Source organism: Mytilus galloprovincialis, chromosome 9, assembly GCF_965363235.1.
Source record: "Mytilus galloprovincialis chromosome 9, xbMytGall1.hap1.1, whole genome shotgun sequence".
In the NCBI taxonomy this organism is placed as follows: domain Eukaryota; kingdom Metazoa; phylum Mollusca; class Bivalvia; order Mytilida; family Mytilidae; genus Mytilus; species Mytilus galloprovincialis.
In genome coordinates this window covers 69,030,396-69,044,977 of record NC_134846.1, presented here as the reverse complement: position 1 = coordinate 69,044,977, position 14,582 = coordinate 69,030,396, and the positions used below count along the sequence as shown (strand labels likewise).

General features: G+C 33.5%; 1 protein-coding gene across 1 annotated transcript in view; it reads right to left on the bottom strand.

The window, feature by feature from the left end:
- The window catches only part of LOC143045774 (uncharacterized), a 40,587-nt gene extending 36,910 nt beyond the window's left edge, over positions 1–3,677 (bottom strand). The window contains exon 1 of the mRNA XM_076218513.1: positions 3,551–3,677. The gene's annotated coding sequence lies outside the window, so the exon portion shown is untranslated. The remainder of the gene's footprint in view (positions 1–3,550) is intronic.
- Between the last annotated feature and the right edge of the window lie 10,905 nt (positions 3,678–14,582).

Below are 14,582 nucleotides of genomic sequence, written 5' to 3'. Positions count from 1 at the left end.
CTATCCTATTCAAATTGATTTTATCTACTCAAGATGACGTAGATACTGCAACATTCCAATACGCTAAAGCTCTCAGGTCCATGCAACAAAAAATTACAATTCTCACAATTTTATATGAGACATTCATGCAAATCTATCTGTTACAAGACACCTGTCCTAATTTTATGATAAATATGTTGTAATCGCATAATATACTTCAAACAGTATTATTTTTATGCGTTAATAACATTATATAAAACTCTTGTTAAAAGAATAGGGTATTGAATATTCTGTGGAAAACCTAACATTAAAAAGAGGAAAAATGTACATTATAGTATCTTCCAATTGTCGGTTTATTAGCCTATTACTATTAGAGGTCGGTCATTTACAGACGTATCAACCGTAGCGTATACGTTGACGTATCCGCATCTGCAGATATATCAAAAAATATTATGTGATCCCGAGCTTATTAATAAGACCATGCTTCATTTAAAAAAAACTAATTGAAATATATTTCGAAACAATCAAACATACACTTTCAATATTTGTGATAGTGGTGTTTTGTAAAAAACATATTAAGGGGTTCTATCAACTACTTTTACATGCCCTTCAGAGGGGGCCAATGTAAGGCAGGTACACGAATATCGTACACAATCCTTTATAAATAATCTAGTTAAAGAAATCAAGATCTTACATGAATAAACACCCAAAAAAAATCAAATGTACTACATGTATACATATAAGGAACTTTGAATATTGTTCATTTGCGATTTTAATATAAAAGGTAATAGAAAGTACTGACTCGTGAGTATCACTCTACATGTCAAATAACAATTCGGTTCTACGTGAGCATAAATTCATACACAAACAAATGATTTTTCCGTATTCGCTCATCTCATGCCTGTAAACTGTTCAAACTATCCAGAATATCTTTAAAAGTCGGGTTACATATTCCACAAAAACTCGATATTTCCTAATTGTTTTGTAAATTTATGCATTAGAAATTAATCAGTCGACCATTTGCATTATTGAAACTACATAAAATTAAAGCTCGGGATCACATATTGTTTTTTGGTAAATCTGCAGATGCGGATACGTCAACGTATAAGATACGGTTGATACGTCTTTAAATGACCGACCTCTATTACAAATAACATTAACAGTACCAATTTTTCTGCACCAGATGCGCATTTTGACAATACATGTCTCTTCAGTGATGCTCGTGGCCAAAATATGTAAAATCCAAAGCTTATTTAAAAGATGAAGAGCTATAATCCAAAAGTTTCAAAAAGTATAGCAAAATCCGTGAAAGGAATCAGAGCTTTGCATGAGGGAGATACATTCCTTAATTTATAATAGTTTTTAATATTTTGTAACAGCAAATTTAATAACAGTAAAAATCCGTATTTTCATGGCAGTACCGGAGTACTTGTTACTGGGATGGTGATACCCTCGGGGACTAACAGTCCACCAGCAGAGGCATCGACCCAGTGGTAGCAATAACATTAACGGTACCAATTTTTCTGCACCAGATGTTTCAAATATTACTAAAATCTTATCCTATCAGACGAGCCGAAGACTAACAATGAAGCTTTCTACTATATAAGGTTGTGTGAACATCGAGGACCCTGAACTTTTCCTAAAGCTCATGGAATAGAAGGAAAACATTTGAACACTTTTCACAATCATTAAACTATACAGTGTAGACCAATAAAAAGTATAATTACAACGTATGTTTCATAAATAGAACGGTTAATGTACATAAAAACATCTTGTTTTAGAAAGGAACACCGTTATACTTTGTAAAATATAATATCTGTGTAATAGAAAAACATCTATGAAACTTAATTGTCTTTTTAAATTTTTGGACAAGTGGTTAACATAAATCATCCTTCGCATAGAAACAAGCAGTGGATCTCTTCTACTTGTCACTCATTCATTTTTTAAACTTCTGCAAGGACTTTTCAAAATAAACAAAAGGAACATACATATAATCCTTTAACTTCTATTCCGCTTTACACGATGACTGAACAAGAGGCATAAACCTATGTTGCTGGTGACCATGATGATCGTATCATTAACGTTTAACGTGAAAGAAGGGAATAAGGATATACCAGATTCAGCTAGATTTGTTCTGTGGTGATATCTTTTTTCTTCTCAAAACTTTGCTTGTACCTATAGAATTGATGATACTAGGTTGAGATATGAACTGATACGATAAAAGAGATGAAATCGATTTTCCCAGCGTATCGAAAAATATCACCATGTTCAGCAGACTTTTCGGTTTTATTTTCTTCCAAACCAAGCAGGATTAATATTTGTTCCACAGATGTACAAGTTGTGGTCCGTATATTGTTGTCACTGTCATGTTTACATGCACTCGTCTCAGAATTTTTGTTCCTTTATACCGTTCTATAAAGGTATATAGAAGAAAAAAAATAATTCTGAGACGAGTGCCTGTGGTCATGTCCCGTTATTTGTGTCTTGTATAACAAACTAACAAACGAGTGCCACATCGAATGGTTTTAACGTGTCTTTTAAAGGGGATGATTTCACCGATTAGACGCAAATTCTCATATTTGATTTATAACATACCAATATTGTATCCACACTACCAGAAGTCTAGAAGAAACAATAAACAAGCATGGACACGAAAAAAAAATTAACAGCATGCCGTATGTGTTATACACTAGGCGCAATGTAATTGATCGAAATCATCTCCGAAGAATGCCGATGGTCTACGATCCGATTAGAACATAAATATATAAAAAAAAACATCCAAGCACGCGCAATCGTATAATAACGATTTATCTAGGTCTGTTTGATTGCATGTCAAACATATAGAAATCGGTTTTACTTGTTAAAGAATAATATTTGAGGATCGAATCAGTCAACGAAATCGATTTTTTGTGACTCCCTTGTTTCACTTTCAATATTAACATTCTTTTCTTTTTGGTAACCGAACATGCTTAGAATATGCGTTACATCTATCTAAGGCTCAAAATGAAGGTCACATGAAAACGGATTCACATGAGGTTAAATTATTGACCTACAAACCAATAATTCATATGCGATGTATTTGGGCGTATTTTGAGGAAAAGGAACCAACTGACCCACTAATAGCTTTATATTATTTATGAATTCTTTAAATATAAATCTTTGAATCAAAACAAAAATGTTTGTCTAAATTGTAGATAATGCCTTATAGTTCACTCCGAGTGTATTATTATTTAGATATTTGTTTACATGTTGTACTCTTATTTACAGGTCTTCGTTGACAAGTTTTACCACAAATATCAAGGTCTACTGCATAGTTTTATACATGCAATACCTTGGGGTAAACAGCAGAAAAGGATAATTAAGTGTTGATCAGAAAAAAAAGACTTAACTCGGAACTTTAGCAAGACAGGTAAATTAATTACGTTTTAGTACACCAAACCTTATCAATCTTTTGCACAACACATATATGGTGTACATTACATCTGCAACTGTTAAAGAAATGATTATTTTATCATGCTTTTAGTTTAATTTTGATTTTGAGATTTAAATAATAGTTAAACAATTTACTTACATTTATTGTAGTTGATATATCAATTGCGCTGCAATCTTATGTAGAATAACCTCCGGTCTGAAAGATTAGTATACATTTACTTTACCAACCAGGTGGTTGTAAGGTGTGTGTAATGGGTTTATCATACTGAAATATTAAAATTCCACAACTGGAGAGATAGACCTTTCTCTTGTCAACACGACTGTCTAATAGTATTTATTACTTATTTATTCAATTTAAAATGAACTTTCACATCAAAGTATACCACTGTGTATTGACGTATATAACACTAGTCCTTTCGATAAAAATTCAGCAACACCCTTTATTTCAGCACATTTAACCAAAGCCGATTAATGGAGAAGTTAATATTGTCGTTCTTAGTTATTGTACAATTAGTTGAAACCTTAACATGTGGTTATTGAAAAAGGCAGAATCAAAAACGTTTTAAAAATGAAAGCGCAAATCTGCGCATTCATAGTTTGTGTTTTTGCTTCTGTATTTCAATACTGTTATTATGGAGATTTCGCTTTTATAGATGTTGTCGACTGGTATTCTAAATTTAAGCGAAAATAAATTAACAGGAGAGCACTTCAACAGTTATATCATATTAAACTTTTATTCAATTTTAAATTACGTTTCTGGTTCATACATTTCTGACAAAGATATAAAGAAAACTTCCCGTAAAGACAGAGGTACTTGTCTCAGAATTTTGTTTTCTATATATCTTAAAATATAACACATTATGGTATATAGGAAAACAAATCTGAGACAAGTGCCTGTGGTGAAAGACCTGCATACAAATGTTTGGATTTCATGTTTATCCCAACATTTTGTATTCAAACTGCAATTATTTGATACGGCTTGTTAAAGTGTATATAAAACACAGATCATTGAAAAAAGTAAAATAGCAAAAATACCGTACTCCGAGAAAACGGAAAGTCAAAACTTTTAATTTTTGAAAAAATAAGGCTTTTCTACCTCAGGAATAGATAACCTTAGCTGTATTTGGCAAAACGTTTAGGAACTTTTGGTCCTCAATGCTCTTCAACTTTGTACTCTATTTGGCCTTTTAAACATTTTTTTTATTCGAGCGTCACTAATGAAGGTTTTTTTTGACGAAACGCGCGTATGGCGTAAATATATAAAATTTTGATCCTGGTATCTATGATGAGTTTATTTCCATAATCAAATGACAAAATCAAAAGCTCAAAAATATCACAGGAATATATAACAACTGTCTTATTCTTGACTTGGTACAGGTATTTACTTATGTATAGTTTTCAAAGCTAACTAAACCTCAGATGTATGCCAGTCGCATAAAATTCCATTATATTATCAACGATGTTTGAACAAAAAAAAAGACACAAAAGGTAAAAATGTCAACAAAAAAAAACCTTTCGACCCAGACACCGGTGTCGTTTTTAAACTCTGAGTAGCAGCTGCAAGCTCTTGAATACCGAATAAGTTAGGAAATTAATATCCTTTATGCAGGTGAATAGATATAGGAAGATGTGGTGTGAGTGCCAATGAGACAACTCTCCATACAAATAACAATTTAAAAAGTAAACCGAAGTCGATATTTTGCTGCAAAGGTTTTAGGGGGGGGAGGGGGGGTGATAATTTCAAAGTTGAAATCGTCTATTTTGTCATAGATTCTGGTACTGAGATGACAACTTATGTAAAACATTAAAAAAAAAGTAAAATCACAAGAATACCGATCTCAGAGGAAAATTCAAAACGGAAAAACCGCAATCAAATGACAATATCCGAAGGTCAAATACATCAAATCAATGGATAACAGCTGTCATATTCCTAAATTGGTACAAAATCGATCTATAAGTCTAAAAATGATACAGAGGAAGCTGTCTCTATTGTTTCTTAAATTCATAGTTCTGAAGGATTGGAACCAAATCAGAAAAGTTTTGATTGGAAATGAAAAAAACAGATAGACGGAAAGAAGTATTCGAACAGAAACATTAAAAAAGTAAGTAATTTGGAACAAGGAAATCCCAGTGCAGAAGGCATAACGCATTAACATTCTTCACAAGCGACACCCGTATAGTGTTCCATGGTCACAGTTACAATAAGACATAATCGTTTACCATGAAAAATTGATAAACGGATTATAAAAGAACCTACAGAAATATGTCTACGATCATTTATAAAAAGATACAGAACAAAACGACATGTGTGAAAACTTTAACATGGATGTAAAGAGCTCTAAAACATATTAGGTCCGACAATACAATTATGATGTGAATGATATACTGCAGTAAATAATCTTTTAGTAAGAGTTCATGTTGGAGGCCGGCCTTACGGTGACCTATAGTTGTTAATTTCTGTGTAATTTGGTCCCGTGTTCACTTTCAATCTATGGGAAACTGACTTTAAAAGTCACGTTTATTAAATTTAAAAAATAATTAGGTTTGCTATCTACCATAAGAACATTATATGCCAGCAAACTTTTTCAGAATCGTTACCTTTTATACAGATTGAACATGTTCTATCTGCAGTTGAGGATCTAGTCGTTAAAAATTTTAATTATTTATTACAAAACAAATGGAATCTTGGTTTACAAGTATAAACACAACTGAATGGAAATTTTGCTTCTTTTGAAGTCTACTATTTAAAAACAATAAATGTTATGTCACTACTGAAGATAAACATTATGATCACAAAATAAAACAACCGTGGCAAAATTTTATTGCATTTCATCAAATTTTAACGACAAAAATACTCAGTGTTATGTATAAAATCAAACGTGACTTGTAATAGATTAGGACGAACACAATGTGTTTGATTAATTAGTTGTAAATAGTTATCAAAAGTACCAGGATTATAATTTAGTGGTTATAATGTACCAAATAAAATTTGCAGCCATTTTATGAAGGGAACATGACATAATATGTGAAAACTGTTGTTTCTTATTTGTGTTTGTAACTATGTGTTGTTTATTATATTTGTAAAAGAATATTATATTACAATGATATTATATTATGCTCCTTGTGAGCCCATTTTATGGAAATAAAGCATCTTCTTCTTCTTCTTCTTCTTCTTCTTCTTCTTCTTCTTCTTCTTCTTCTTCTTCTTCTTCTTCTTCATAGAGATAAAATAGATGGCTCTCTGTGATTGGTTGTTATATCATTTATATATTTTTCTTCTGGAAAGCATTTTCTGAATGAAGTTTCATGCAAGCACAAATTTGTCCCTAAATGTATATAATGAAGGGCCGGAATTTTTTTTTTATGTTGATAAAAATTAGGGAAAATTTTTCTTCGAAATCGTAAGGTATGGTGAAAACCCCTTAAAAACATTTAAGAAAATCTATGGGACCATATATATTTCTCAGTGCGGTAAAATCATAAATAGATATCGAGCTTCAATTAGACAACAGCAGGTTTTCCATAATTAGTTTATTAAAAACGCCTTTTAAGGAGATAATTGCTAAAAATAGCATTGCCGCAATGGGGCCACCATTTAGTACTTGATATTCTAGTACGCCAGACGCGCGTTTCGTCTACATAATACTCATCAGTGACGCTCATATTAAAATATTTATAAAGCCAAACAAGTACAAAATTGAAGAGCGTTGAGGATCCAAAATTCCAAAAAAAGTTGTGCCAAATACGGCTAAGGTAATCTATGCCTGGTATAAAAAAAATCCTTAGTTTTTCGAAAATTAAGTTTTACTTCGCGTCCAGTGGTAAATGTTAAATGAAAATTCAGGACGTCACTCTTGGCTACAGATCCATGATCTCTATTATATAACCAGTATTAAAGAGGAACAGCAATTGCACCATTCCTATGTTTTGTCAATGAAGGGGCTATATTGCTTTAGTTGGATTTGGACTAAATGAAAAGAGATTTTTTTATGAATATTAAATAGAGATTAGTGACCTGAAACTAATTTTCTGACGATGTGTCCCATGTATCCAACTCTCCACAAATCATACAACAAATAACTTAAGATATACTCTTATATTTACTAGTAGTAAAGTGCACTTTTACGGGTTTGATAATGCTATAACAAACTAAAGTTTATAAAAAGTGTATACGCCTGATGTGGTGTTTTTTCTGAGAAATAAATGTAATGATTTCTCGAAATGATTTCGTGAATTAACATGGTCGTATAGCTAAAACTTCTGCAAACATAATCTGTTCTCTGTTTGTTTGTTTTGTGTATCTTTTATCTTTTATGTTATTAATCCAAATACTTTTAAAAAATGGACCAAATTTTGAGATAATAAAACATCTTGCTCGTGTTCACATCTATTGTTAATTTATTTTGGTCAGAGATTGTGACCAATGTTTCGATAAGAAATCTTACCTTTAATAATAGGTATATCAGAATAGTTTTAACGGACATATATTTTTTTAAAGACATACTTCTGATAGTGAAGCACTGGCTTAATAGATTGATGATAATGCTGAGATAAATGTATAGGATAAACACCGTATTGCTTATAGTTCCCCAGTGTTTACGTAAAGTGAAAAACAAAAATACAAAGCTTTTACGGTATAAGATCTTAGATACAGGCTTAAAGTTTTTTTTAACGCCAGACGCGCGTTTCGTCTACAAAAGACTCATCAGTGTCGCTCGAATCCAAAAAAGTTAAAAAGGCCAAATAAAGTACAAAGTTGAAGAGCATTGAGGACCAGAATTCCTAAAAGTTTTGCCAAATTTAGCTAAGGTTTAAATTTATGCCTGAGGTAGAAAAGCCTTAATATTTCAAAAATTCTAAATTTTGTGAACAGTTAATTTATAAATATAACCATATCAATGACAATTCATGTCAGCACAGTGAACTGAACGTGGACCAATTATTTTAATCTTAATAAGATCAAAACTAAGAATTTCATTAAGATTTATACCAGGTTTTGATTCTGTTAAGGATTACATTCGATAGGGATTCCTACCTTTAAAAGAAACTGATATTTAAAGTTTGATGTCACATCTCAACAAAGAAACAAACGCCGTCTTTTTAACTGTTTAGACCCGCGTGTTACTGATTAGTCTTTTCTAGACGAAACGCGCAACTGGCGTTTATACCGTACAAGCTTTGTATTTTTGTTTTCCACTTTACGTAAACACTGGGGAACTATTATTTAAGCAATACGGTGTTTATCCTATACATTTATCTCAGCATTATTATCAATCTATTACACAAACATTTATTTAAAAACCCATTATCAGCGACACAAGTACTATGTTTATATATTCTTTAAATTATAACAAGCCTCGCCTTTCAAAACAATTGAGCTAGTAATGTTAAACAAGCAGATAAACCAAGGGGCATTATATACATTTGAAACGGAAATAATGTACGTAGGAAGAAGACATATGGAAATATCTTAAAGAGGGGAAATATTAACCTGAGGACAATAACAAATGAAGAAAGATCCGCCGGAATCATTGGTTAGTGTTAATTAAGCGTCATCGGCCTATATTTCATCCACGTTCGAGACTGTAACAAATAAATAATACGAATTATTAAACATAAGGCTATGTTCTGCAGAGGTCGACCGAAATTAAGGACGGAAAGTTTGGAATGCCAGAGTTAAATGATTGCATGTGCATCGATCTGAGCAGAAAGTATACCTCGCAACAGGCCACTGACATACCCCTCAAACAGTTGTTCACATAAAGGCAACAGTAGTATACCGCTGTTCGAAATTCATAAATTGATTGAGAAAAAACAAACCCGGGTTACAAACTAAAACTTAGGGAAACACATCAAATATAAGAGAAGAACAACGACACAACATAAACACTAAAATGCAACATACACAGAAACGAACTATACGATAACAACTGCCACTTTCCTGACTCGGTACAGTAAATTTGAAGAACAAATAGTGGAATTAACCTGCTTTTGCGGATAGCCAAAACCTTGCGCTTTAATGGCAATGTTTAATAAATATCACTAAAATAACAACATTATATGACAGGACTATAGTAAAAATAAATGAAAGAACATTCAGGACAGACAAATACACAAATAAACATTACAAGACATTTCGAAGAGTTATGAAAGTGTGTAGACCGTTTACCAGAAGGAAAAAGTGAAATAATAAAAATACCGAACTCCAAGGAAAATGTAAAATCGGAAACTCCCTTATCAAATGGCAAAGTCAAAAGCTAAAATACATCAAACGAATGGAAACAACTGTATTGGTTCAGGCATTTACTTATGTAGATATTTGCTGGTTTTAAAGCTAGAAACCTTTTATTTGCAAGTCACGTTTCATTAATTTATAAAAAAGAAATTCAAAACTCTTCAGTTTGTTCGTTGTTAAATTTTGATGAAATGCAATAAAATTTTGACACGGTTGTTTTAGTTTGTGATTATCTTCAGTTGGTTGTTTTAACATGCATTTTCATGTGTAGAAAATGCTTGAATAAACCTGGTTTTATAGCTAGCTAAACCTCTCAAGTGTATGACAGTTGTATAAAATTCCATTGTATTGACAAACAATGTGTGAACCAAACAAACAAAGAGTCTCTTGTTAAGAGTTATCGCATAGGCAATTACACCACAGTTTTTTTTATATATATAAGTGGTAAAAATACAACAGTCTACATTGTGTTGGAACTTACTTTAAATAATTCAAATTTAACAGCAAAACATGTAACTGTCCATTCCTGGCTTTAGATATTTCAGTTTTAATCTGAAACTCTACACAAAAATTTACGATAAAACGTATTTTTTTCCCTTTCCTATTGTTAATATTCCTTTTTCAGACGGCGATGTTATTTTGGTGCCATCTTACGGTGTTTATAAACTATACAAAAAAGACAGGTAAAATGTTTGTAAGATCATTTATATTTTCTATAACAAATTTATAACAAAAAATATAACATTACGTCATTATAATCGTTAGCTTATACCATTTTAAAGAGAACAATAACAAGTTTTTTCCAATTGAAACAATACTGCACATTTTTGGAGAATTTTAACATGTGGGTATACAATTCAAGTTAACTTGTCAATACCGTGTATGGCCTCCTCTTGCATTTGTGACTGCCTGATACCTCCGTCGGATTTAATCGTCGAATAAAGTCTGAAGGGAAGTGTTTCATTCCTTGATAGGGCTGTTCAGAGCTGGTCTCACGTTTCCTGTGGATTTTGGTTATTTCTGAAACGTCGTCCAAGTTCGTCCCAAAGATGTTCGATTGGCGATAAATCTTGAGACATTGGTGGCCATTGCAACACACGAACATGATTATGCTCCAAAACATTCATCGAAACACATGTGCAACGTGACAATGAGGTTTTGTCCTGCTGCAAAAATTGGTCAAAAATATGCCTCAGGGGAAACAGGAGAACGACAGAAGTCAGAATTTCGTCCATATACCTTGTTGCATTTAGGTTGCCATCAATGATTTTTAGCTCGGTACTTTCATTGTAGGTTATTGCGCACCTTAACATAATTCCACCACCACCGAACCGATCTGTTTCATACACGCACGCATAAAAAAAATCGTTCATTGCGCCTCCGGTATACCCTGGCTCTGCCGTCGCAAAATTTCAAGTTGAAATTCGATTCATCGGCAAAAAGAACATGTCTCCATGCATGTTAACTTTTGGAACTTTTGGATTATAGCTCTTCATCTTTTATATAAGCTTTGAATTTTACATATTTTGGCCACGAGCATCACTGAAGAGACATGTATTGTCGAAATGCGCATCTGGTGCAGAAAAATTGGTACCGTTAATGTTAATACTACCACTGGGTCGATACCTCTGCTGGTGGACTGTTAGCCCCCGAGGGTATCACCAGCCCAGTAGCCAGTTCTCCGGTACTGGCATGAAAATACGGATTTGTTTATGTTATTAAATTTGCTGTTACAAAATATTAAAAATGATTATAAATTAAGGCATATATCTCCCTCGTGCAAAGCTCTGATTCATTTCACGGATTTGGCTATACTTTTTGGAACTTTTGGATTATAGCTCTTCATCTTTTATATAAGCTTTGGATTTTACATATTTTGGCCACGAGCATCACTGAAGAGACATGTATTGTCGAAATGCGCATCTGGTGCAGAAAAATTGGTACCGTTAATGTTATTACTACCACTGGGTCGATACCTCTGCTGGTGGACAGTTAGTCCCCGAGGGTATCACCAGCTCAGTAGCCAGTACTCCGGTACTGGCATGAAAATACGGATTTGTTTATGTTATTAAATTTGCTGTTACAAAATATTAAAAATTATTATAAATTAAGGAATGTATCTCCCTCGTGCAAAGCTCTGATTCCTTTCACGGATTTGGCTATACTTTTTGTAACTTTTGGATTATAGCTCTTCATCTTTTATATAAGCTTTGGATTTTACATATTTTGGCCACGAGCATCACTGAAGAGACATGTATTGTCGAAATGCGCATCTGGTGCAGAAAAATTGGTACCGTTAATGTTATTACTACCACTGGGTCGATACCTCTGCTGGTGGACTGTTAGTCCCCGAGGGTATCACCAGCTCAATAGCCAGTACTCCGGTACAGGAAAATACGGATTTGTTTATGTTATTAAATTTGCTGTTACAAAATATCAAAAATTATTATAAATTAAGGAATGTATCTCCCTCGTGCAAAGCTCTGATTCCTTTCACGGATTTGGCTATACTTTTTGTAACTTTTGGATTATAGCTCTTCATCTTTTATATAAGCTTTGGATTTTACATATTTTGGCCACGAGCATCACTGAAGAGACATGTATTGTCGAAATGCGCATCTGGTGCAGAAAAATTGGTACCGTTAATGTTATTACTACCACTGGGTCGATACCTCTGCTGGTGGACTGTTAGTCCCCGAGGGTATCACCAGCTCAATAGCCAGTACTCCGGTACAGGAAAATACGGATTTGTTTATGTTATTAAATTTGCTGTTACAAAATATCAAAAATTATTATAAATTAAGGAATGTATCTCCCTCGTGCAAAGCTCTGATTCCTTTCACGGATTTGGCTATACTTTTTGTAACTTTTGGATTATAGCTCTTCATCTTTTATATAAGCTTTGGATTTTACATATTTTGGCCACGAGCATCACTGAAGAGACATGTATTGTCGAAATGCGCATCTGGTGCAGAAAAATTGTTACCAATAGTTTGTTTTAGATTTATGAGTTTGACTGTCCCTTTGGTATCTTTCGTCCCTCTTTTAATGTTATTACTACCACTGGGTCTATGCCTCTGCTGGTGAACTGTTAGTCCCCGAGCGTATCACCAGCCCAGTAGCCAGTACTCCGGTACTGGCATGAAAATACGGATTTGTTTATGTTATTAAATTTGCTGTTACAAAATATTAAAAATTATTATAAATTAAGGAATGTATCTCCCTTGTGCAAAGCTCTGATTCCTTTCACGGATTTGGCTATACTTTTTGGAACTTTTGGATTATAGCTCTTCATCTTTTATATCAGCTTTGGATTTTACATATTTTGGCCACGAGCATCACTGAAGAGACATGTATTGTCGAAATGCGCATCTGGTGCAGAAAAATTGGTACCGTTAATGTTATTACTACCACTGGGTCGATACCTCTGCTGGTGGACTGTTAGTCCCCGAGGGTATCATCAGCCCAGTAGCCAGTACTCCGGTACTGGCATGAAAATACGGATTTGTTTATGTTATTAAATTTGCTGTTACAAAATATTAAAAATTATTATAAATTAAGGAATGTATCTCCCTCGTGCAAAGCTCTGATTCCTTTCACGGATTTGGCTATACTTTTTGTAACTTTTGGATTATAGCTCTTCATCTTTTATATAAGCTTTGGATTTTACATATTTTGGCCACGAGCATCACTGAAGAGACATGTATTGTCGAAATGCGCATCTGGTGCAGAAAAATGGGTACCGTTAATGTTATTACTACCACTGGGTCGATACCTCTGCTGGTGGACTGTTAGTCCCCGAGGGTATCACCAGCTCAGTAGCCAGTACTCCGGTACTGGCATGAAAATACGGATTTGTTTATGTTATTAAATTTGCTGTTACAAAATATTAAAAATTATTATAAATTAAGGAATGTATCTCCCTCGTGTAAAGCTCTGATTCCTTTCACGGATTTGGCTATACTTTTTGGAACTTTTGGAGTATAGCTCTTCATCTTTGGATTTTACATATTTTGGCCACGAGCATCACTGATGAGACATGTATTGTCGAAATGCGCATCTGGTGCAGAAAAATCGGTACCGTTAATGTTATAAGCCTTTTGCATTGAATTCGTATCCGAGTTCATTAAAGTCGCACTGTGACGCTGCGTAAGGGAGCTACTATTTGAGTTTTATGTTGATCTAGGATGAAAAATGTTGTCCTTTATTTTTTTAAAGATGTAATCTCTGTCCTGCCTTTTTGTTTTTCACTTTATTCGGTCCTGTCTGTTTATATTATTTCAACTTTTCTTTACTCAAAGTTCTTGACCTGATTTTTTTCAAATTTCATCCTAGATACCCCCTCCGACCAATCCCACCGTAAAAATCACATGCTAGCTATCTAAGGATATGTCTTTTCAACGGACGACAAACTCATTGACTGACTCATTAATGCGAATGCGTCGGTCTTGACGTAACGTAACTTCACTTGGCCTTTCAGTAGTAATTCTAGATCCATTTAACAGATTTGCAACCTGCATTTGAGTCATTTCAGCTGCCAACTTCCCAAGAAGTAAATTCACAAAAATTCTGAACTCCGGGGAAAATTCAAAACGGAAAGTCACTAATCAAATTGCAAAATCAAAAGTTCAAACACGTCAAACGAAACGACAACAACTGTCATATTCCTGATTTGGAACAGGCATTTTCTCATATGAAAATGTCAAGAAAAAGGGGTACAGCAGTCAACGTTGTGTTATGTTCTTAATCACTGTAAACACAAACAGATATATAAACAAAAAATTACCATGACATAATGACGAGATGTATAGGTACAGAGCTATTAACAATCAAAACTTTTCTGATTGAGTTCCATTTATATACCCCAAGAACTTGAAATTAAGGAAACAACAGACATGGCTTCCTCTGTCTCATTTTTAGACTTATACCTCAAATT